This window comes from Lissotriton vulgaris, chromosome 9 (genome assembly GCF_964263255.1).
Source record: "Lissotriton vulgaris chromosome 9, aLisVul1.2, whole genome shotgun sequence".
NCBI classification, from domain to species: Eukaryota; Metazoa; Chordata; class Amphibia; order Caudata; family Salamandridae; genus Lissotriton; species Lissotriton vulgaris.
Window position 1 is genome coordinate 380389868 of NC_141697.1, and position 26407 is coordinate 380416274.

A 26407-nucleotide genomic window follows, 5' to 3' on the forward strand; every position below is an offset into this window, starting at 1 on the left:
GCAGGAACTTCATTGGCTGCCGGTCCATCTACGCGTGCGCTACAAAGCAGCGTGTATTGTGTTCAGGGCCATCCATGGCCTGGGCCCAATCCCTCTACGGCGAATGTTTGCCTGGTATCTCCCATCTCGAGCTTTACGCTCCTCGTCGTCCAGGCTACTGGTAGTCCCGCGATTCCAGAGAGTGAGGATGGGTGGTTGCTCGTTCAGAGTAGCGGCGGCCAAACTTTGGAACTCCTTGCCTTTATCCCTGCGAAGTTTTGAGGATCTCTTAGCCTTCAGAAAGGCTCTGAAAACTTACCTTTTTCCTAGGACGGGTTGAGCCACTGCTTTTGCATGGACTACGGGTCAAAAGCGCCAGGATGCCCTTGGTGGTGACAGGCTGCGCTATATAAGTATACCACAATACACAATACAATTCAGTTAGACGGAGAGGGAGCAGCATTGTATTTCGCAGTGTAGAGGCCCCAACTGCATACGCTCTACTGCCTACCCTCGCCATGCGAAAGCGGGGGGTGGTGAGGAGCTGCATTTGGTTAAATCTCAGGACCCGGTCATGCTGGTAGTGTTGGAGTTTGACTCTCAAGTAGGCTGGGCCTCAGCCCCTGGTTGCTCTGTAAGCCAGGGTAAGTGCCTTGAATTCTATTCTCCTTATGATGGGTAATCAATGTAGGCATCTTAGCTGGGAAGTGATGGAGTGCCGGTAGGGCACCTTGCAAATCAGTCTAACCACTGCATTCTGTCTCATTTGAAACCTGCGAATCAGATATGCAGGGAGACCCAAGTACAGGCTGCTGGCATATTCCAGATGGGATATAATAAAGGCATGAACCACCATCCTCCTGCAGTCCATCGGGGGGAAGTGGAGAAATTTCCGCAGGATATGGAGTTTACCGAAGATGGAGCAAGAGACTTGTAGAATCTGGGACTTGCAAGAAAGGTAATTATCAAATCAGAAACCCAAGTTTCTCACCGAGTCTACAGGTTCAGGAGGGGGTTCAATTCTCGAGGCCACCAAAGCCTAGAGGGTGGAGTGGCCTGTTGATTGAAGAATAGCACCTCATTTTTTTCAAAGTTCAGTTTTAGACAATTTTGGTTCATCCAGGCAGAGATGTGATTTAGACAGCTTCTAAAGTTGATAAAAGCAGCCTCTGAGTGTTCTTTAAAAGAAAACAGGAGCTGGGTATAATCAGCATAGGAAATCACCTACACCCCCAGGGATTTGATCAGATATGCAAGTGGGGAGTGATAGGCATTGAACTGGAGAGGCCTCAATGTCGAACCCTGGGGGACCCCGCATACAAGGGGCATCTGGGAAGAGGCAAAGTGACATGAGAAAACTTGTTGTGTTCGGTTCTCCAGGAACAAACGGATCCAGGCAATGGCCGTACCCTGAATTCCCTGAAGTTTTAGTCTCTCTAGGAGAATGGATAGGCCACAGTGTTGAAGGTCGCAGACAGATCCAGCAGCACCAGCATTGCTGCATTGCCCTGGTCAGTAGTTTCACGGACACTTTCTGCCACTTCTAGGAGTGCAGTCTCCTTGCTATAGCCTGCACTGAAGCCGGATTGGGGGTTGTGGAATCGTTTGTTAGATTCCAAGAATTCAGATAGTTGACTCTGGACTATCTGTTCAGGGATCTTTGCCGGAGCAGGTAGAAGTGAAATGGGCTTGAAGTTTTTATACTCCGCAGGGTCTGCGTCCAGTTTCTTAAGTCTGGGCAGTAGAAAGGCCTGTTTCCAAACTGCAGGGAAAATGCCTGAACTCAGAGAAGAGATCCAAATTTGGTTCAAGTGAGCGTTAAAACAGGGGGCCAGGAGTTTAAAAAACTGGTCCAGGCAGGGATCCTCGGGTGAGCCAGATTGGCTTTCTGACAGTTTTTGTAAGGAAGCCTCAAGAGAAAGAGGGCGGAATTCGGTCAAAGGCTGTGGCGTTCTGCTCTGTCAGTGTTAGATTGGAAGGGAAAGTATAGTTGATGGATTTAATTTTGTTCTGAAAAAATGTTGACAGCCCCGAGCAGAAGGACAAGGAGAGAGTCACAGTGGTATTCCAGAGCTGCAGGTTTAGTAAATCTTTGAACCATTTTATATAAAGCTTTTGCTGAAGTTTCAGCTGCTTTAATCTTGTGGGTGAAGTAACCCCGCATGGTATTTCGCTTGAGTTTATGGAAGTTATTAAGGGCCTTTCTATAAGTGGATTTGGCTGCCGGGTCATAAGATTGTCTCTAAGCTTGCTCCAATTTTTTGCATACACTTTTCTCAGTTCGAAGTTCTGGGGAAAACCAGGGGCAGCCGATCTCTTCCTAGTGGAGACAGCAAGTCTCGGGGGTGGGCAACAAGATCAAGGGCCTTCTCCACCGAGCTATTAAAGCTTGCAGTATCTTCATTCGGCTTACCTGACAGCCTAACGGAGACTGTAAGAAGTGCTGGAGTCATGCTATCTTTTGTGATTTTGCTCCAGTTTCTCTTTCTCTCATGGTAGTGCTGGGGTCTGGTACTGCAGTGAGCAGGCATAAAGATAAATTGTATCAATAGATGATCAGACCACGTTAGGGGTAGGGGATCATCAACCATCAGGTTGGGGTCATTAGTAAATATTAAGTCAAGTGTATGACCAGCAGCATGGGTGGGGGCCGTGATGTGATGTGAGAAGTTGATTCCAAGCAGCGTATCGGCAAGGTGGCTGGCTTAGTGCATATGTCACTGTCCATGTGGACATTACAGTTTCCTAGAATAGTGAAGCTGCTGAATTTTATAGAGAGGTCTGCTACTACATCACAGAGATCTGCTAGATGACCAGCCAGAGTGTTGGAGGGTCTGTATACTAGGATCCCTGCTACTGATACTGTGGTGCAATTTTTACTCAGAAAGACATGGCCTCGAAGATCCCTAATTGTTCAAGCCTTCTGCATGAGATTTCCCAGCCTTCCCAAAGAATAATCAACCATAAGAATGGACAGTGGATATAGCACCAGAATATAGCACCAAACTCGTATCAACCAGACATGATAAGTAAAAGAAAATAAGTTCAGTGTGCCACTTAAGAAAACCGGTACCCTCTGTCCAGGGGCACCTCACGTAAAACGTGAATCCAAAATGTTTATCATCCAGTTTAGGGCACCACTCCAATCATCAACAATAAGTTCAAAGTTTCTTAGAGTCCAAATCCAAAATTAGGAGTCTTGATATTTTCTCAGTTCAGTTTTTTATTATTTTCTTATATTCAAAAGAACCATCAGCCAACGCGTTTCGTTCTGAATCACCAGAACTTCTTCAGGGCGTCTGCAATTGTAGAAAACACCAACAGTGAATGCCACTGACAGGTATAGGATCCTTCCAAAAAACACTAAATAAATCCAATATAGAATATCTGGATAACTCTGACTGGCTGGTATATTCGTCACACAATTGTAAGTAGCAGTTGTAGATCGAAAGATATTATAATTCAGAGACTTGATAATATCAGCAGCAGGCCTATTTATAAGATGTTAGTTTGTATCTTCTCAAATATTCTCGATGGGAATCAGACCCAGTCAATTCCAAGTGTATAATACCAGTCCAAATTGCAATGGAACAAAATGTACCTGAGCGTAATATCAAATAGGTATCCCTGCGACTTGGCCAAATCCGCCGCAGTCAGTATCCGGGAAGTCGAAGCGCAACCGAATTCCCAAAGAATAATAGCCACCCGTCCACCAGCCTTGTTTCCTCCTCTGTTGACTCCCGCCAGTCTGAACCTAACCGTAATATCCAGCATCAGGTCTGGATTAGAGCTCTCCTTGAGCCAAGTTTCTGTAAGAAACATCAAGTCCCATGGGTTGGCCTCCAGGGAGAGCCAGATGTCGTCATCATGTTTGGGGAGGGATCTGCAGTTGATCAGGCATGCCTTAATAGGGCAGATGATTCCCAGAGCCAAAGAATTTCTGTTTTCCGACATATGGTCCCTGGGGTGACCTTGTCTGGCCATAATAATGTGTGAATGGATATTCAAGAGTATCGGTTATAAGGCCCATTTCCGGAAACCTTGCACTTACTGTTGGTTCTTTTACTGTGGAGTCCCCATTTCTATAAACTTCAAATTGTGGTGAGAATCTGATGGGTTTGGATTTATTAAAAAAAGGTCATGCTATTATCTACTGATGTTGTTTATATTAACATGGGTCCAGATGTGAGTACTAGACAATGTCTGTCCCATGATGTGCCCCTTCCAGCTGAGCTTGATCGGGTACCACCCATGTTATGGGCCACAGGTGATACTGATGCTGGTCTATTGCTTATATCACCAGTTTCTATACAAGTCAAAGACAATGCTATTTTGCGTCACATTCCTCAGAATAAAATACTGCAGGCGGGAGAATGGGCCCTTCTTCAGAACATTCAGGATTTAATACGTAAGGGAGTGGTTAAGGAAACGTCTGGCAACATTTGTAATAGTCCTATTCCCATGGTCCTTTAAAGGGTACCCTCAGATTCTTCTGATGCTACTGAGGACGTTTATCGTTTTGTGATCAATCTGCGAGAGGTCAATAAAATAGTGGTTCCGCAATCACCGGTGTTTCCTGATATCGCCATACCTTTAACAACCATTTCATCTATGGATACGTTCTTCTCTGTTATTGACTTAAAAAATGCTTTTTTAGTATTCCTATACATCTAGATAGCAGGTATTTGTTCGGAATTTACACTGGTCGGCAGGAGTTTTCGATTCTGTCACGATCCTCATGGCTATACTGAGAGCCCTAGTATTTATAGTCAGGCATTAAAGAGTCAGTTGGAATCACTCTCACTTTCCCCAGGTAATGTATTGGTGCAGTATGTTGATAATCTGTTGATTTCTTCTGATACAGAACAAGTTTGTAAGGATAGTGCAGTGAAACTGCTGTTGCATTTGGCACATCATGGCCATAAGGTATCTCTTTCGAAGTTTCAGTATTGTCGACAGGACGTTAGCTATTTAGGTCACCTACTGTCGAAGGTGGATAGGAGGTTGACTCCGGAGTGCATTAGTACTATTGATAAAATGCCCATTCCACAAATTCAAAAAGATGTACGTGCTTTCATAGGTATTACTTCCTACTGTCATCAGTGGATTCCAAAGTATTCCTTACTAATCAAACCTTTGCTTGTATTAACAATGAAATCAGTGCATGAAACTTTGCCTTGGATGCCAGAATGTCAGCAATTTTTCAAGCAATTAAAAACTGCGCTTTGCTCTGCTCCAGTGCTTGGTACACATAACTTTAGGAAACCATTTGTGCTTCATGTCCACAAGATGGCTGGCTGTGCACTTTCTATCTTGACCCATAAATTTGGGGATAGACAGACACCTTGTGCTTATTTATCTGCTGTGCTTGATCCTGTTGCTATGGCCCTTCCAAGCTGTCTGCGGTGACTTCAATCAGCAAGCGGCTGGATGCGTACTCGATTCAGACCTCACAGTTGTGGTACCCCATGCTGTGGATATTCTTTTGAATAAGACAAAGGAATCTCACCTCACCATTGCACGTCTCACTGGTCATAAATTGACATTGTTTGCTAAACATATCATGATCAAAAGATGTGCCACTCTGAACCCCAGCCACGTTACTGTTCCTCCCTTCTGAGAATAATGCAGTTGACAAACATGACTGTATTTTCCAAACAGAAGAGGAGACAAAGGGATGGGTAGACTTGATTGATGTTCTCTTATCTGACCCTCAATTAGAACCATATGTTGATGGCTCTTGTTTCAAATTACCAGATGGCACCACTACTGCAGCTTCTGCTATCACTACATTGTGTTAACCCTGGGCGTAGTTCTTGTAGTAGCACTACGCGTAGCTACGCAAAGTGCACTTCGCGAGCTACGCGTAGCTGCTCAAACTGCATAGTGCACTATGCAAAATGCTGTTCGCACTGATTGCACAGTGCTGGATGCTTGTCCACACTGTGCAATCAGTGCACACCACATCTTGCACAGTGCAAGCAGTCGTTTTCTGCCGCTCAAGTAGATTTCTACTCGAGCTGCAGCATTCTCAACACGGACTGGTAGTTTCTCATCGCGAGTGGTCGTGAGCATACGCGACCACTCACAATGAGAAACCTGACCTCCACGCGTTGAGAAAATCGCTGGGAGTTTTTTTTTCCACGCTCGCAATCGGTAACTTGATGGACACCTGTTATCCGCACAAAGGTTTCCTAAGAAATTGGCAATAATCAAGTGTAGAGCCCACAAAAAGATCACTGATGATGTGGGTAGCGGGAATGCATTTGCAGATCAGATAGCTAAGGACACCACCCCAAGTAAAATGAAGAGAATGTTTATTGCAGGTCCAGCTATACGGGTTCCCGAGATTGCTATGTTTGAAGATACAGTTGAGAGTGTAAAGAAGATACTGAGTGAAGCCACGATAGAGGAATTAGCGAAGTGGCAGGAGAATACAGCAAAGTTAAATAAGGAGGGATGTTGGATTGATAAATCTGGGGATCAGAAATGGATGTTACCTGATGTATATGCACTTCCTGTGGTTACTATGGCAAATGGTCCAGCTCATATAAGTGCAAAAAGCATTTGTAAATTGTTAGATCAGGTTTGGCACAATGATAACATTTCCAAAACAGCTGCACATTTGGTAAAACATATGATTTGCATGAATCATAATCCAGGGAAGGGTTACCCATACATAACCTGGTAATTTTGCACCACCTACTTTTCCGCTCGAGGTTCTCCAAATGGATTTTATTGAATAGGAATGATACAACAATCTCAAGTACGTTTTAGTTGTTAAATGTACGATCAGTAAATGGGCTGAGGCTTACCTCACTAAAGACAACAGAACCATTACAACTGCGAAAGTACTCCTTAAAGAGTTCTTTCCTCATTTTGGAATGCCCGAGTTATGTGGAGTGATAACGGATCTCATTTTAATGGGAAAGTGATTCAATACATTTGTAAAGGTTTGCACATTAAATAGAAATTTCATGCTGCCAACCACCAGTAGTCAGCGGGCCTTGTTGAGAAGTACAATGGTATGCTCAAATTGAAAGTGGCAAAAATCCAAGAGACGACAGGGTTGCAATGACCTGATGCTGTTCCATTAGCTCTGTTGTCAACCATAACTACATCACATTCTAGAACTGGGTTGTCTCCGTTGAGGTGGGTTTTGGGTGCCCAGCAAATGTCTGGGGTGTCCCCCTCCCAAAGAAATTCTCAGAGATTGAATATCCTGTGTTGCTTGATTATCTTGGGCAGCTAACAGAAAGTCTGTGTTCTATTCATCAACAATTGCAAGATCCCTATCTCCGAAACCTGAGGGACTTGGGCACAACATCCAGCCTGGATATTACATTTTGATAAAGCAATTTCAGAGGAAGAAAAATCTGGAACCCAGTGGAAAGGTCCTGAGCAGGTTCTACTGGTCACCCAAATGGCTGTGAAGGTTGCAGAGCGAAAGAATTGGCTGCATGCCACCCATCGTAAGGAGGTGCCTCTGCAGCTGCCTTACGACCAGTGGGTCAAGGAAAGAGTAGGGGATGTTGAATGTGAGCAAGTGCCTAGGTTTTTGCCTTTTAGTGACGCCCAATTGATATGGGCCAGAACAGATCAGGAGAATGATGATGTTTTGAACTAGGCTGTTCCACCTGAAATACGAGCTACCCAAGAGCCTCTGTTCTCAGATCATACGGTGCCTGGGGCTGTCAGGTATGATCTACGTCCTTGGATGAGGACCATCGAGCCTGAAGAGAAAAAAGATTAGGGATCGACTGAACAAGGTAGGCCAATACTGCCTAGCAGTACCAAGGAGAGGTTCAAACATTCTGCATTTGCTTTGCTTTTGTTGTCTGAACATTAGTTAGGGAAGAAGGTATACCTTGAGAGTATACCGCTTCTGTCGGCGTGGGATAGAGCAGGAAGAGTTTAGGACAGAGCAAGCTCCACCGCCTGTGCTCAAGAGCGCCAACTGATAGATGGACGATAGGAGCCTGTACCAGTGAGGCTCTGACGGATACTGGGAGCACTTTTGTTTTATCGCCTTGTGTTTTTTTTTCTCATTATGCATCTTTTTGGTAGACCAGTTGATGAAGAGGTGCAGCCAATAATTCAAGTCAACTTCTTGTAATTTGGTCCGTTTGAAGTAAAATTGTACGTGTTGTTGCTCGAGTAACAGTGGTAATAACAGTATGGGGGTTGTGATAGTTTGTGAAGGCTGTACATGATGCACCAACACTTGACCTGAGTGAAAACATTTCCCTGGGCAGGGACAAGAGGGCTACAACAAATAAAGTATTTGTTTCAGCTCAGAAGAGATTTTTCGGGAATGGGACTGACTGCTATCCTATTGGCTCTGTTGCTAGTCTCTGGACAGCATATCCTCTGTCACTTGTTAATTATACGTATACTCGACCACCAGATTTTGTAGAAGTGAAGGGTATGTTTGGACTTGGTTATAAGGGGCCATGTTTATATCACAGAAAGCCACAGGGTGAGAGTTACCCTAGGTGTGACAACAGTACATACTGTGATCATTTCAAAATGGAAAAGCAAAATATAACACTTGTGGGTTGGCATTATAAAGAGATAACGGTACCCCGAAAAGCGGGTTACTATGCTGCTTGTTGCCCTAAAATTAACTTTAGGGATACTTCTTTGTGTACAAATTGTTCAGGAACAATGGGCCAGATGTAGGTAAATCATATTTACCGACTCTTAAATACCGAATTTTACCGATTCGGTATTTAAGAGTCGGTAAAGATGAAGGGGGAGATGTAAGTAATTCAAATTTAAGAATTACCGAACCGGTATTGCCCATTGATTCCTATGGGCCATGAAGCCCATAGGAATCAATGGGCGATACCGATTCGGTATTTTCCGAATCGGTAAATACCGAATCCTGCAAGGGTGCAGGGGGTGTCACTCTGACACCCTCTAGCACCCCAATTCCGGGCTTGTGTGCCATGTGGCACACAGACATGCCCTAAGGGCATGTCTGTGTGTCACATTGCACAGGTGTGCATGCACAGATGTGCATGCACACCTGACTTCGGTATTTTACCACCCAATTGGATTGGGTGGTAAAATACCGATTCTTAAGGGCCTGTGACACTCTTAGGAGTGTCACCTACATATGGATTTACCGAATCAGTAAAATTACCGATTCGGTATTTTACAGAATCAGTAAATTTACCGATTCGGTAAATTTACTGATTCTGTAAAATGATGGCCCCTACATGCCAAATCCTAAATACCGGTCGGTAACGGCTGAAATCGGCCATTACCGACCGGTATTTTCTCTCCTACATCTGGCCCAATATTGTATAAACAAACATTTTCCCCAGAGTATAAATCAGATCCAGATATGCTTTGAATGAATTCCAGCTATTCAGTAGTAAATTATGAGGGGCCGATATACTCAAATCCTGAGTTTCATTTTTTGTCCAATGGGACTTATTCCAATGTTTATAATAGGACGAACAATGTGGCACTTGGAATGCTGTTGCTCTAGGTTTTCCATGTAAAAATGTTGAACCGAAGAAGAGATGGGTCAAAAGAACATTGATGAAAGAGTTTTGCGAAGGAGTCACAGATTTAGAGGTTAATAGTTATAGTAATGGCATCACATTTGGGTACATTCTGTCCTCCATATTTACTTTGGGTGGTATGGCTATGGCCAGGGAAGGAAAATCCAGAGAATATTTTGGATGTAAATTGCTAATTCTCTCCAATACCACAGTAGCGGCTCTGAGAGATATTACTACCCAATTGGAAAGTATGCAGGTGTATTCAGAACAGACTAGATATGCAGTAGATTTGATATTGGCCAAGTTTGGTGGTGTGTTTGCTTTAATTGGTGATAATTGTGTTATGGGGGTAGAACATTTGGAGAAAAACATAACACAACACTTTCTGGACATCATTGAGAATGTCAAGGGCATGGAAAGTGGCAATTGGAGTTGGTCCCTGTTTGGTAGTTGGGGTTGGATTTTTAAGGAACTGATTTATCTTATAGTGGTGTTGGTGTTTTGTTGCATCCTTATTCGATGTCTTCCTTTTTGTTGTTCCTATTGCACCTCTGTTGTTATGCCCAAACCGAAAATATTAGCTCATGTTACAAATTCCACTATGATGTTGCAGAATGATAAAGATGATTTACATGCATATTGATGAAGACATATTTGAGGATTCCTCCCTCCTTGTTGTCCCCCTTTCTAACGATGAACATCAGGACTTCCCATAATTCTGTCTCATTTCTATTTTGTTTGTTATGTTTAATTGATTTCTGATGTGTTGATATTGTTATAGTGTTATTGCTGATATTTCTTTTTCACTTCTTAGCATATGTCTTTATCTTATGCTAAAAGGAGGGTCTGTTAGATTAGGCCTGCTAATGCAATGTTGTATCTTAGTTAGCATTTGCAACACCATTTTCTTCGTAGGCACCATTTTAGGCTGTTCGAAACTGATCTAGTCTATTTCTGAGAAATGATCTTTGCTAAGTTTTGTTTCTGAAAAGTTATGGTTCTGTTTCAGTAATAAGTTGACTGTTCATGTCAGCGCATAGCTTTCTCACTAAATAGAGGCCCTCTTCCATTTGTCTGGTGGCAGGCCCTGAGTGAAACAACCTTTGATTGTGCCAGGTTGTGTAAGATACGAGAACTGAAACCTTTTTTTAAATTTCACTGCCTGGAAAATTCCACAGTGAGTGTGTCTTTGCCCACTTATGAAATGTACATAATATATCTTTATGCTTGCTGTTTTTTTTAGTTACCTCTGTAGCACTCTCATGGACTATACAGATGGGGGTCCACTCTGAGTGTATATGAATAAACAGTTATTGGTTCATATTCTCAACTGTCTGACTGAGAGGTGACTTCCTTCAAATTGAAAGGAATAATACAAAAGGTTAACAGTAGTAGACCAATAACCTAGCCTTGAGAAGCACTCTAGAAAGCAGATCAGAGGAGGATATAGCCCTTTTTTAGAAAATGTAAAAGGATTGATTGATAGGATAAGAATAGAACCAGTACCAGAAATCCGCAGGTTATACAGAGACTGAATGAGAACAGAGTGATCCACTGCAAAAGTAGCTGAAAGTTCAATAAGAATGACAGTAGAACAATGTTTACTGTGTTGAACATGAAGTAGAGGCAGAAAGTAGTACTGAGTCAGTGGAATGCCAAGCCAAAAGACAGACTGGGCATGAGAAAGACGATTATTAACCTAGAGAAATGTTTTTAAATACAATACCTTCCAGTAACCTAGAAACAGATAAAGGAAAAAAGAGCTGGATGAGTTATAACTGATAGGAAGAAAGTGTTCCCTAGCATTGTTCTGTGCAGAAATAAAATGAGATGGAGAAAAAAGTGGTCCTGGGTTTATGCTATAAAGTAAATAGTATTTCAGCTGATTAGCTGCCTTAAATAATGAACATTTTGGTCTTTGTCAAAACGTGTTACCAGTGGTTTGCTCTTCTAGTGCTATGTACGATCAGGATGTTGAACATTACATTTTCAGCATTAATGAGTACCCCTATGAGTCTTTATGACTACCTTTATCCTCTGGACTTCACAGCAGCCATCACTGAAAAGTCTTGCTCCCTGTCTCTAAACAGCAGTCAGGCAAGATGGTAGGGTAGCAGTATGACTAAACTAACATGTATTATGGTGAATCAGGCTTGTGGTAGTGCCCCATGTGAGGAGGAAACTGGTGAGTGTGAGATTTTATGTTGTCCTCCTTCACAGAGTCATGTGATCTATCAGTTCCAAAGCTGACACATTGGTTACTGGGTACAGCTTGAAATTTCATAGTCCGCAATCTAGTTGGTGCAAGCCTTTGAGCACTAAACGACTACTTGCTAAATATTTGCTAAGCTAGACTGTTCCCCATTTTCAGTAGTGTGGCATTTCCTCCCTAATGTAGCCTTCTCCCCATTTTCAGTAGTGGTGTGCGTCTAATTTTCAAGTGACTTTGTTTGGGGATCTTGTAGCTCACCTGCCACGCTGCAATTGAATTCCATCATAATTTCTCACGTCAGGATCCTTTTCTGTTTTCCTTCATCAATGGGCATGTTCAGCTGTGAGTAAGACTGAAAAAAAGATAATGCCTTTCACACTGTGCTTGTCAAGAGTGGCTTTTGCTGGTAACCAAGATACCAAGGTTGTGTGCCAAACTGAGAAGTTAATATCCTGCTGAACTGCTCAAGCCCAGAGTTCCCAGTTATCATCATTTATGTTTCAGTTAAGTTTCTCAGATTCTACCCTACTTAAGAGAATATCAGTTCTGAGTGGTTGTAGAAAAATAACATCTTACCTTTTTCAAAATGTAGGGTCAGATGTCCTAAAATTGGATTTGCAAAAGTCAGTCACAAATTGAGCACTGGCTTTTTGCAAATCCAATCTGATTTTTCTAAGTAACTTATGTACTAATAGGTTGGTTTGCAAAATAGGGAATTGTAGTGGGTCACACACTGGCCTGTTTAACGAATATTGATAAGACAGGTAGCAATTTACATCCCCCTGCAATTCACTACATAGACAGTAATGGTGTCCTGCATGGGACAGCGGACCACCAAGCCTCTCTCTGTATTTCAAAAGTAATTTTTTTAAAGCTGCCCAGTTTGCTTACAGGAAAGCAGAAGCTTTAATAAAATCACTTTTGAAAAATGTCAGGGTTCCCTGAAGCTTAATTATGATTCAGTGTCCATTTCTAAGCATATTTAGTTATTCAGAACATCCTTTCTGACTGTCTAAATGGGCTTAGTACATTAGAAAAGTGTTTAGTGTTTGAAAACTCTGTAATTTACCAAATCAGAGGGTTTGTAGTTGCCAAAACCCTTCATACATCTATATGGCCCTTAATCTCCAAAAAAGATATGAAAATAGCAATACACATTTTTGTACAGGTTACTCTTGACTTTCAAAATTAATTACATAGAAGATATAGCCCAAAAAAATAAATTACGTTTACTTTGAATCATTTTGAGATGTTTAATATACAGTGGTCTACAGAGTCAGTATGCAATGGTACTGTGTCATTGAGACAGGAATAGAGAGAAAAATTTGAACTTACATCTCCCTGCTTACTTCAAAATCTGCAAACTACATGGCATGTACAACTACCAGTGTGTACTAACATACTTTTCTGGTTAATTTTGTAATACAATATCCCAAAATAAATACCCACATTAATTTAACTTTAACATAAAAGCAAAGACGCCATGGCTCCTGACTAACTGATCCCCCATTAAAGACTGACAGAGCCAACCCTATAAGCTGAAAGAAAACTATCTAATTAACTAAGAGAGCAGGATTCTTGAGTGAGTGGATCACAAATATCTTCACCAGCAGAGCATCACCATCATCAGTTAACTAAAACATGGCATTCATCAACTTCTGTCTTCTTAGTCATTAGCTGATCTTCAAAAATCAATGTTGCACTTTCCCAGCAAAGGTGATGGTGCGCTGATACGTGCACATTAATCTCTTGTATATTCACCAAAGATATTTCCACATTTGTCGTATAGTTCTTTGTTAGTTGACTGGAAGTGCTGTAGGGAGAAAACATCAGTATTACATTTCAAATTTTGTGGAGCTGATATAACTCCACAATAAGGAACACAATAAATAATTAGGGTTTAATAGGTTTTTTTAAAGTATGGATCAATCCTGTACACAAACAGAATACCATAAATTCATATGATACAATAGTATAGTCTTCAGGCTGAAATGTCTCAATAAATTGAAGCGTAATGATATGAGATACAGATTAGTAACAGCCACAGCAGGAATAGAACAGATTGCTGCAAACAGGTGTTCCATATAAAACGTATACTTTCTAACCTAAACATAGATAGAAGACAAATTTGCAAAAAGTGATTTCTATCCAAGCAGCCTATAAGGTGTCAGCATGGAGTGAACTTTGTTAGAAGTTTCTGGATATAGAAGGAGTGTTAAGCATAAGCTTCCCACGTGGGGAAAAGCCCAGCAGGAGAGATCTGTTCCCTTTCTGAGTCAGTAGAAATATGCCTAATTAACGAAGGAAACACTAATTAAAATAACAGTAGTTCCTAAAACATCCTTATCTCTCCTAATGTCACCAGGAACCAACTAAACTGTTGACTGTGGAGAGCATCAGTGCACTCCGTTTAGTTGTCATGAAAACTGGGAATGCAGTATTCAACCTTGAGCATTCCACCATCCTGGTACATGATAAACAAATGGCCTCCTTTGACCATTACTTCTCTGAGTTTGATGCCAGCTTTCTCCCCGCAGGCCTTACTATCAGTCATCTGATACAAACAAAGAGTCTTTCTCTGGCTAACTAAAAGCATTGTAACGCACCTGCAAAAGAAAACAAACAGCCTGCTTGCAAAGTTAAAACACATACTTCAATTGAGGCATGTTCTCAGGCTAACTCAAAAGAAAATAACTTTGTGTACATGATTGCACATACATGTATAATGGGAATACATGTTAAACATGAATGTGTAAATATGATTGCAGAACTCAATCAATCAAACTACATATATGTATGCAACTACAATGATTATATTTGATTAGTGGATTTAAATGCAACACACGCGTTAATGAAATCAGGTCACACATTGTATATGGATGTCATATATAAATATATAAATGTATAGTTGTGACGTATTAAGTTTGGAGACCAATTTACGCTGCTCCAAAGGACACCTCACACGCAGCCCCAACTTGGGTCTATTAATCTTTGTAGATACTCTGACAACAAATTTTTAAGCCATCTCTAATTAGGTTTCGATTCATGGTGGTGTGGTGGTTGGGTGGGGCACCAACCACACTAATAAACATGTGTGAACAGATCTTAACTGGTTATTTAGCAAAGGCCGCACTCTTGCCATAATTCCTCTGACTTGTTCAGTTGTATTTGAAGTCACAGAAAGCAATGTGCTTATCTAAGGTCTGGAAACCAATGCTTCGGTTGGCTGGACCACCTTATCCCAGTACATGTATTTCATGAATTACTGTACCCAGTGCGTCAAGCTTCACTCCTTCTGACACTACAGCAGACGTCTTTGAAATACCACAGTAATTGTCCCGCTCACTGGTCCTTTTCAATGTCTAGATAGTCCCAGTAGGTCGCACCTTGGATGCCCATCACATCAGTCCCATTTATATGGACAACATGCAAATCTTCACAATAAGAATCATCTGTAATAGTCCATCAGGCTGCACTGCCTTAATACACCTTGGGTTTAAATCCAATGTACCAATTTCCTATATAATTTTTCTTCACCTCTACCTTTATCTTTGTTTAAATGTACATATTTTCAACATTTACTCTCATATTCTCTTCAATTCATTATATTTAAACGAAGGTGTCTCACAAAATCTCAGGAGTCAGAAGTGGGTTCCACAAGCCATGACATTTATTAAAAATTGCCCGATGCATTTCGGGAAGCTAATTCCCTTCTTCAGGGGCATCTATAATATAAAAAAATAGAGTAATTTAGCTAACTTTATCCTCTTTCATAAAACACTTCATTCAAAATATGTACGTTTAAACAAAGATAAAGGTAAAGGTGAAGAAAATTTATATAAGAAATTGGTCCATTGGATTTAAACCCAAGGTGTATTAAGGCAGTGCAGCCTGATGGAATCTTACAGATGATTCTTATTTTTATTACGACACAGCGCTACAGTGACAAAGCCCAATACAGGTCCGGCACGCCATCATAAGCACATTTGATTAAAAAAAGGATTACAACATGGAGCACTTGGAGTGTATCTCTTTCCCTTGAACTGCATCAACATGCAAATCTACCATAAATAGAGAAAGGAACTATGCTGCTTCATTTGGTTGTCGATTGCTTAAATGATATCTAGTGTTCGCTAAAACTTATTAGGCTCTATATTTAAATTCAGAGTCAGCTGTCCTGCTCATGGACACAGTGGATGCCTCAACCTCTTCTTTTATCTTGCAAAGCTTAACAGCCTACCCCTTGACAAATTCAAAGACACACAACTTGATAGTTCTTTTTTTGGACCTTTCATTCTCACTCCACGTCAATGCATTTACTATTTTCATTTTTCCCCCTGCAGGATAACTCTGTGGATGTGGATGTGGGGTCGTCTGAGACCATAGATGTCACTACCATTGTTTCTATTCTGCTGAGAACTCTTCGAGTGAGAGGTGTTTACATTGCACTGTTCAGTCTGCGTGTGACTTGTGAAGATGTGCAAGGAGTTCGGGGTTCGGACAGTCGAAGTCCTGGAGTCCCGGAGCCAGAGTTCTCTAAACACTGTGTAACCGAGGCTCAGTGGGACGGGTAGACTATCGTGGGGGCAAACCTGCGAGAGGGCAGCAGGTGTGAAGCAGGAGTGCAGCGCTGCCCCTAACCGCTTCTGGTTCAGGTGCCATGCCAGGCGATATCGTTTCCCTGGAGGGGGTACGAGTGTGGCGCGTGGCGCTGACCTGATTGTCCTGACTGCTTTTGTGCTTTTTTGCTGCTTTTGGGCTGGTGTCGTGCCCTACTTAGTGGAACTCAGTGGAGCTTATTTTGGCCATCAATGTCATAATCTCTACAGCTACAGCCAAGCAAGCAGGCAGGTGAGTGGTGGCTAGAGCCACGGTCCTTTCTGTTCGTGCGGAGGCAGCTGGTGTTAGGCCAGTGCGGCTTGTGTGTCCAGATTGGTCCAGCCTCGCTCCTGCAATTTGTAATTTTTTTTCACTTTTTCACTTTTCACAATTTACCACACCATTGCATCTTACTGCATTTAACTGCATGTTGTAATTGGTGTAGAATTCCTGTGCTCTATCTGAAGACCTTTAGAGCTGGAATACTCCAGGAAGCCGGCGCGCTTAAGGGAAAAAATAATACATTTTCAAAGCCATATAAGGTCGGCCCCTATAAATGCGGTTCTGGAGGTTTCAGAGGAGGAAAAGAAAGGAGAGACATATCAAACTGAATGAAGTGGAGGAAGTGGAGTGGATTTGCACTAGTCCTTAGCCTAAAATTTGTCCAAGCCATAAAATCCTCCGAGCTCTTAGCGCAATGAGGTCTGGCAGGTTGCGTGGGACATTACCTCACACCCAAATAAAGCAGCAGAGAAAGAATGGTGAATGTGGAGAAATAACCCTGCATAGCAGTCTAAGTATTCCTGCAGGAGATATAGATCAAGAAGCAGTCAATCTAGTACCACTATCTTTAACTTCTCTGAGGACGCCCAATACCAAAGAAATTCTAGTGGGAGTAGCCAACCAACTATTACAGGATATTTAAAAAAAGAATGGAAAAGGCAAATAAAGAACATGGAAAAGGAACCATAGCCGTTGGAATAGATGGAGCTCAAACATTTACAAATAAAACTGCAACAACGCAAAGCTTCAGATCTAATCCAGGGTGCACGCCTGATACCGACCTATTTTTTTCAGGGAATAAGGAAATGATCACTAATTGCTCATTATCTGATAATAGGCCCTGTACCTCACTTACAAGTGACAATGTGTCTTTTTCACATTAATGGCACACTTCTGGTAAAAGTTCAGGTCCACGTCCCTAGTGCAAGTATATGTGGATCACAGCAAACTAGCCCACGCAGTGGGCCCGGAGGTGCATTACATTCTGATCTCTCATCATCATTCATTTTGGAGATAAAGCCAGCTATTAGTCAAAACATGAACCATTACGTGATTAATATATCATCCGGTCCTGACCACAACTCAAGCAAGGAGGTCTTTATGTCTTCCCCTATCCAGATATCTTCTCTTGTCCTTCCCAATCAAGGCATTGCTGGTGAATGACAAAATATGGTACCGGAAGCCTCTTCAAGCCCAACATTCAGTAGGGATGCAATTAAAACAGATACTTCTATCCTAAACATGAAAACTGGTCTTATTAATAACAATCACAAGCAGATTTTGGCCCAAAATAATCTTTCCATAGAGAAGGATCATATTTCGAATGGTAAAAGCAAGGTCAAGCCAACTGATTCTCTAATCAATCCTCTTAATTCCGCAGACTTATCACTATTAGTCAAATATGATGAGAACATTTGGGATGGTGCTTGCGCGCCAGAGGTAAAACTAAAAGAGCCAGAAAATGGAATCTGGGGTAGACTGCTTAGCACAATGGACACCATCACCAACGCTCTTCATTACCATTCAGTCAAATTGAACATCCAGGTGGATTTGTTTAACAAACTGGCTCTTTATGTAGCCGGGATAGATACCAAGGTACTCCACCTTTCAAACCTGGTGTTATGGCACAATCAGACAAAGATAATCAACTGATCGCATGCACGTGTCGTCATATGATTGATAAAATGTCAGAGCTACCAACCATAGTAAAGTCTACGGTGGCGGAGGTCAAGTCAACGTCGGACAGAATTGTAGAAGGTAAAGGTGGCTTAACTGAACATGATCACGGCCATCAACTAGAGGCGAAAGTTCTAATGGTGGGAACTTCAAGTAATAATGCAAGTCCACAGGAATAAAATGGGCCCAAAAGACAACCAATAAAAAACACCAAAGGCTCAAATAGCCATAAAGATCAGCACCTGAGTACATCCATATCTATAAGGAAGGAGTAGAAAAGTGTAAAAAAACAAATAGCAAGGGACAACCTTATACAGCTACAGGATTTAAAGGATGGAAATTAACCTATTGAGCAATCATTAGTTCTTGATGTCAATCATTCCCAAGCTACCTCTATTCCGGTCCTAACTTCTAATACAACACAAAAAGGACTAACCAAAAGAGCAAGAAAAAGACTAAGATTAGCCCATGATAAAACAAAGAATCTAAAGAAATCTACAAATGTTAGCCCTCTAATCAAGCCTAATCCAAAAGAAATGTATCCAATGTTTTAACTTTTGTAATCCCGTCGGTTCGGATTATCGGTTAAGCAAATTCTGAACACAAATGGGCTAGCCGCGTCATCCTTTCCCAATGATGCAGACCATGAACCTATAACGTCTCAACCAACAGAAGTATCTAATCCTTAGGTGCTAGGACAAGGCGCAGCACTACAATGGAGTGGTGACCAGCAGAGTACAGTTCAAAATATGATCATAACAAAACGGGGAAACAGTGTTACCCCATATGAAAATATTCCAACCAATACAAAGTTTCAATTACCTTTAGTACTACACAACAAGGTAGACATTGGACAAGCTGATGGTAACACTCAAGGCATACAGTCGTCACCTGAGAGCAATGGTAACATAAAAAAGGGAAAAACGCTGAATGATAAATAACCTGTCTCCTCCATGAAATTAATATTTAGCTCTCGGTATATTTCAAGGGGTCCTCACGATATCTTGAACCGTGGAAATATTTTGAAATTGTTGAATTTAATCCCAGAGCTTAAGGATTTAACATTGGATGATTTAGATTCAGTTGAATTCAAACAAGATCCTAACAATCATATAAAGAGTTGTCTTTTACGACATGGCTCTGTGGTGAGTTAATTTCTAAAATATTAGATAGCAGCTCACAATTTGAGAAATGGGGCATTGAATTACGGAAATGCAACGAAAACCAATATCCAACTTTATTGAATCCAAAGCAAACGACAAAGACCCCTGTTATAACAAATGCTACACTATCTACAACATCAGGAGGCCATAACAGGGAATTAAAAGGAGCCATAGATCTGCCAATTAATCCAACTGTGTCATCTGGGATCAAAATTACAAGCTACAATCCAGGTACTCGAGTTTGAGAAGAGTTAAAGAAAAATACAGTTCTAAGTGATAACTGGGCCTGGCTTCCAGAAATACTCATAAAAGGGAATGCTAGAGAGGAGGAATGACGCCTAAAAAGCTCATCAAATGGATTAAAAACAATATATTTGCTCTTGGAACAACAATGGCCTTAAATTCTTAATTGAGGACCAAGATACAGTAATATTTTTAAGGGATTTCGACGTTTTAATGTTCCAGGAAACATGGAATGTGAATAAAGAATCTCTCATTGGCTATTACGAGAATTCAAACTTGGCATCACGTACATCTGCCTTTGGTTGTGCAAGCGGCTTCTTATCTACCTATGTGTCACTAACCTAACATTAAACACTATAAAATGTAATTCCAGTTAGCATGGCTTCTGTGCATTAAAACAGATTTCAAGCAACCAATATTTTTTATAAATGTTTATCTTAGTTCAAAAACCAAGGTTAAGACATCCCAATTTACTTTTCTCTGGAAAGTGGTATAAATCTTGTATCATGAATATCCAGTAACTATGCTAATCATATCAGGAGACTTCAACATGCACCTGTTTGCCAAAAAACACGCTAATAAACCCAGTAAAGTGCTAACACAGATGTGCCGCACCCAGCTTAACAAATATAATCTTCTGTTACCTCACGAAGACGAGCAAAATTCCGCTAAGAGAGTGCCCACATTCAAAAAGTCAGGTCAACTTTCCATTATTGATTATCGATCATCTCAAAGGAGTTGGCGTCCTCTTTTGAAGATTACCATGCGATCCCCAGAATAGGAAGTGCCCACAATCCACAAACAATTTGATTGAATGATGTTGTTAAAACTAAAAATGTCCCTGAGTCTTGGCACGGAAGCATAATACAGCCAATCTACAAAAGTGGCCCTCAAGAAAACCCAGCAAACTATAGGCTGATTGCCTTAACAGATGTGGAGGCAAAAGTCTTCTCTAGCTTTCTGCTGAATGAAGAATGGGCCACAAAAGAAGATCTTATCCCAACATTCCAAACTGGGCTTCGAAGGGGCGAGTCACCTTCCACGAACTTGACTGTATTGACTCTACTGACTGAAAAGCAAAGCATAAAAAGCAAAAGTTATACATTTGCTTTGTTGTCTTTAAGGCTGCTTTCCATTCCGTCCCCCACAATTTGCTCTGGGTTAAGTTATCTGCATGGGGTATTCTGAATCAGCTGCTTGACATGATTAAATTGTTGTACACTAATACGTGGGCCCAGGTTAACAGTAGGACATGATAGATGTATAACTTGTCGAATTGAAACTAATAGTGGTCTTAAACAAGGTTGCATCCTGGCACCATGTTGTTTTAAATCTTTTTGTGGCTGACTTACCGTCACATCTCAAAGATGTCAATGCCCACTCGCCAACTTTCTCAGGTCAAGAAATTAAATATTTACAGTATGCAGATGATACCATACTGTTACGTCACACTGCCATAGGTCTTAAAAGATTAGTTGACTCATTTAAGAACTATATATTGGTCAATGGCTTAAAAATGAATACTAAGAAGACAAAAATAATGACGATTGGCTGTACAAAACTAGACAAGAGAGCATGGAATATTACAGGTTACATATTGAAACAGTTGAATTCTATGAATATTTGGGGATAAAATTTGATGACAGATTGTCTTTTAACAGCATTTTATCAATCAAAAGTCAAAAGTTACAGCCTTGTCCTTGGCTTTTAGAAAAATGAGGGATACTTTGGCATGTCTAAACCATAAGCATTTACCTAAGATAATGAAAGCAAAGCTGATTCCCTCTTTGACTTATCGTTCAGTGATTTTTCGAGGTAAAGACTCAAAATTCCTTGATAACCTACAAATCAAAGTTTTTAAATCTGTTTTAGGGTCCCTTATTATATCGGGCATGCCAAAGTCAGACTGGAATTTGGTCTTAAAAGACAAACTCTGATGAGACAATCTGCATTTTCAAAGTCGTTATACTCCTTTTTCTGTTCAGACAAGGGCTCTCTTGCAAACAGATGTTGGCAGGAGATAATGTGGTATCGGTACGCTAAGAGCTTATTTAACAGAAATTTTAAATATTTTAAGTGTAAAGTGGAGTTTAAACAGGCAATAAACTGCTCAGCTAATTTGTTATCAATTCTTCGGGATAAAAACGAGTTTGCTAAAAAGAGAGACTCTTGGTCAGTCATTAACTTCATCATTAAACTAGAACCACAGTTTTATCTCACAACACATTTAAAATCATCCTTAAGAGAAAGATTTATGCTGTTATGATTTGGGAGATACACTTCTAAGGATGGAATCCCAAAATGGGAATCAAATAGGCCCACAAAACAGTTGTCAGTTATGTGGTTTTTACAATGAATCTCTTACGTGTATTATATCCACTTGTCCTCAACTACTAGAAGAGAGGAAATCTTTATTAAAGTCCATCTTCAATGAATTAGGGGTAAGAACATGTCGTCAAGCTATCATAACTTGCCTCTCTAGTATCTTGTGTCGTCTAACAACACAGTTTGTAAAGTTCATCCTTGTTGCAGAAAAAAAGTTATTCTCAGAGTCTGGCACTTGATTTTAGATGCTTGCATAGACAATTAATGATTGGTTGCATAGGATAGTTGTGATAATAAAAGAAAAATGACAAACTAAAAAAATATTAAGAATTATCTTATTGGGGATCACAAAAATGTTGGCCAACCGAAAACACCACCAACTCATCCGCGCCACCAAGAAAACTGCATTCAAGGAACGACTGGATAACAACGCCCACGACAGCAAGGAACTCTTCAACATCGTCAAAGAGCTCTCCAACCCCAACGCCGGAAACAACGACATCACCCCTTCGCAAGACCTCTGCAACTCCCTCGCCTCCTACTTCCACAACAAGATCGCGGACATACACAACAGCTTCAGCACTCAACCGACGATCACCACGACCGAACCACCGCACCCCACCACCACCCTCCGCGCCTGGACTCCGATCAGCACCGAAGACACCGTCCGCATGATGAACTCCATCCACTCCGGATCTCCGACCGACCCCTGCCCTCACCACGTCTTCAACAAGGCCGACTCTATCATCGCAACCCACCTGCGGGACACCATCAACACCTCCTTCGACACTGCTACCTTCCCGGAGAGCTGGAAGCACGCCGAACTCAGCGCTCTACTCAAGAAGCCATCGGCTGACCCCACCGACCTCAAAAACTACCGCCCCATCTCGCTGCTCCCGTTTCCTGCAAAAGTCATCGAGAAGACCGTCAACAAGCAGCTGGCCGCCTTCCTCGAGACGAACGGACCCCTCGACCCCTCGCAGTCTGGCTTCCGGGCCAACCACAGCACCAAGACCGCCCTGATCGCAGTCACCGATGACATCCGAACGCTGCTCGACAACGGAGAAACAGCGGCCCTCATCCTTCTCGACCTCTCCGCGGCCTTCGACACTGTCTGCCATCGTACCCCAGTACAACGCCTCAGCAACGTTGGAGTCCAGGAGAAGGCACTGGAGTGGATCATCTCCTTCCTCGCCAGAAGGACACAGAGAGTCCACCTCCCTCCGTTCAGATCAGAAGCCACCGAAGTCATCTGCGGCGTCCCTCAAGGCTCCTCGCTCAGTCCAACCCTCTTCAACATCTACATGAGCCCCCTCGCAGACATCGCACGCCAGCACAACCTCAACATCATCTCCTACGCCGACGACACCCAGCTGATCCTCTCCCTTACCAACGACCCCGCCACCGCCAGAGCCAACCTTCACGAAGGGATGAAAGAGGTAGCCGAATGGATGAAGAACAGCCGCCTGAAACTGAACTCAAATAAGATGGAAGTCCTCATCCTGGGATCCTCACCCGCCGCTTGGGACGACTCCTGGTGGCCCCCCACCCTAGGCAACACACCCAAACCAACGGACCACGCACGCAACCTGGGCTTCATCCTGGACTCCTCCCTCTCCATGATCAGGCAAGTCAACGCCGTCTCCTCGTCGTGCTTCAACATCCTGCGCATGCTTCGTAAGATCTTCCGGTGGATCCCCACCGAGACCAGGAAGATGGTCACCCAGGCCCTCGTCACCAGCCGTCTGGACTACGGCAACACCCTCTACACTGGAACCACCGCCAAACTCCAGAAGAGACTCCAGTGGATCCAGAACCCCTCAGCACGACTCATCCTGGACATCCCCCGTCGCAGCCACATCTCCGGACACCTGAGAGATCTGCACTGGCTCCCGGTCAACAAGAGAATCACCTTCCGTCTCCTCACCCACTCACACAAAGCCCTACACAGCCAAGGCCCAGGACACCTCAACAGCCGCCTCAACTTGTACGCTCCCAAAAGCCAGCTTCGATCCACCAGCCTCGCCCTCGCCGCCGTCCCCCGCATCCGTAGAGCCACCACAGGGGGACGGTCCTTCTCCTACCTCGCCACCAAGACATGGAACACCCTCCCCACCCTCCTCCGCCTGACCCAGGACCACCTCGCCTTCAGGAAGCAACTCAAGACCTGGTTGTTCGAGCAGTAGCAGATCCCCTCCCCCCCCCCCCCCCCCCCAGCGCCTTGAGACCCTCTGGGTAAGTAGTGCGCTATATAAATGCGATGATTGATTGATTGATTGATAAATCCAAATATTGAACCAATTGCTTGCTTATTGTGGGCCTGTTTCAAATAGGGAGAATTTATCTTCTTTTTTGCTACCAGGCCTAAGAAATTGCACAGGTACACTTTATCTATTGCTGCTTGATATAAGCCAATGCATAAATGCACTTTTGTAACTGCTGCTAGATGTAAAACATTGCACAGGCGGGCACTTTAATAATTGATGTTAGATGTAAAACATTGTATATGCATGTTATAATTATTGTATTTTAAGTATGGTATCTTAAATTTGGATTTAAAGTAGGGGTTAGTGTAGGCGGGTAGCTGTGTCTAAAGATGCGTTACTAGATTTATTGGACTGTTATAATCAAGTGGATTGAATATATTGCTGCTAGATACTAGTAAGATAGAGCTAACTATTGCACCTTAATCATGGCATGAATTTAAAAAAAATTGGGGGGTGGTGTAGGTTGTTTTATCAAGATCTTTTTTTTAATTACAAAATTGAAGCGATGTTTTATGTAACCAGCGTGAAATAATGAATTGAAATATAATGTATCCTGAAATTATTTTTAATCTAATGCATTATATATGTTATGATATGTAAATATTAGCCGGAATAAATTGGTATAATTAGGTTTTGTCGTAACATAAAGGATTTTTTTCTTTTCTTTTTCTTTCTGCTTGTAATGATTTTTATTAATCAACAATAAAGAATTTCTCTCACAACTATATGAAATAATCCTCTTGCAGCACCTTTCTCACAAACTATCCATGGTTCTCGAAGTGATCACCCTCTGCCTCGACTAATGCAAAGCCATTAATCAGAGCTTATGAAAATTCCCTAAAAACACCAAAGAGCCCAAAACCATGCATACCTGACTTACTTTCAGCCTGAGATGCCAAGACCATATTGTACCCCTGGAAGCCCCCCCCCAACCCTGCCTCCCCCTTGAGATGCTACTCTGGCTCCAAATCAAGTCAAAGACATCCAAGTAAAATAATGATCTGTTGTCTTTAAAACACTATCCCACAAGGAATTGCATGACCACCACCCCTGAACAACTCACCAAGGTGGCACAGCAATATCAACATTGCAGAAAACTTATCTCATTCTGTCTACCTTTAAGAAAGCCTTGCAAGAGTACAAAATAGTATAAAAGATACCTGAAAATGCAGTCTTCCATTTACTTTACGGCTACGAGCAAAACTTAGTCCCTGAATCCATGGTACAATTCAGTCAGAACCACAACTCACCTCGTGGTGGTAAAATGTTTAAAATCAATCCCACCTCCCAGCAGCACTGTGGCTGCTGCTTGACTATCAAAGTCATAACTAAGGCATTTTGGTGTATCTCCTCCAGTCACTAGGAATAGTGACATTATCATGGAAGATGATGTTAACTTTAGTTCGTGCCATGACCTACTGCAAACCTGCACACACTTTAATAAACCACCTAAAGCTCTCTGAGACAGTTTGCAGCTACAAGATGCACCTAACAAAAAGTACGAATAACACATTGTTGGCCTACTATTTGCTATTGATCAATGAACTTCATCAGAAAACTTTGCCTCTTCAACCTTTCTTCTCAAATTGTGCTTTAGAATACATAAATTAGTATGCATTTAAGGCTACTAGTTACTAGTAATTATCACAGAGCTTATTGGTAACACAAATAGTATTCATTTACCAACTGCATTTTTTCACAGACAGGAAAAGGGCAGCATCAAAATGAGTCTTCTATATTTTGAAAAAGAGGATTAGTTGAGGGGAGAAAGAGCGTTTCTCCTGTTGCTTTTTCTCCCACAATCACAATTTCATTGGTCTTCAGGCAAGTATGGCATGGGATCAATCCTCTTCCAGTCCGAATGGCCTGTTAGGAGCACCACCTTATCTGATAAATCTCCAATCTCCCCTGATTTGAAGTTAACTTTGCTAATTCACTCTGAGTCCAAATATAATAATTTCATGTGGTACTGAAACCAAAAATGTCTTTATCATGCTCGTCTTCTGAAAGAGTGAATTATTCAGTGACACAAGTTTATGCCCATCTTATCAAGGAAACTATTCTGTAGTGAGTTGCATTTAATATAGTGGAAACCCAATTATGCATTGTCCCACATTCATTATTATGCACAGTGCCAATAGTGTG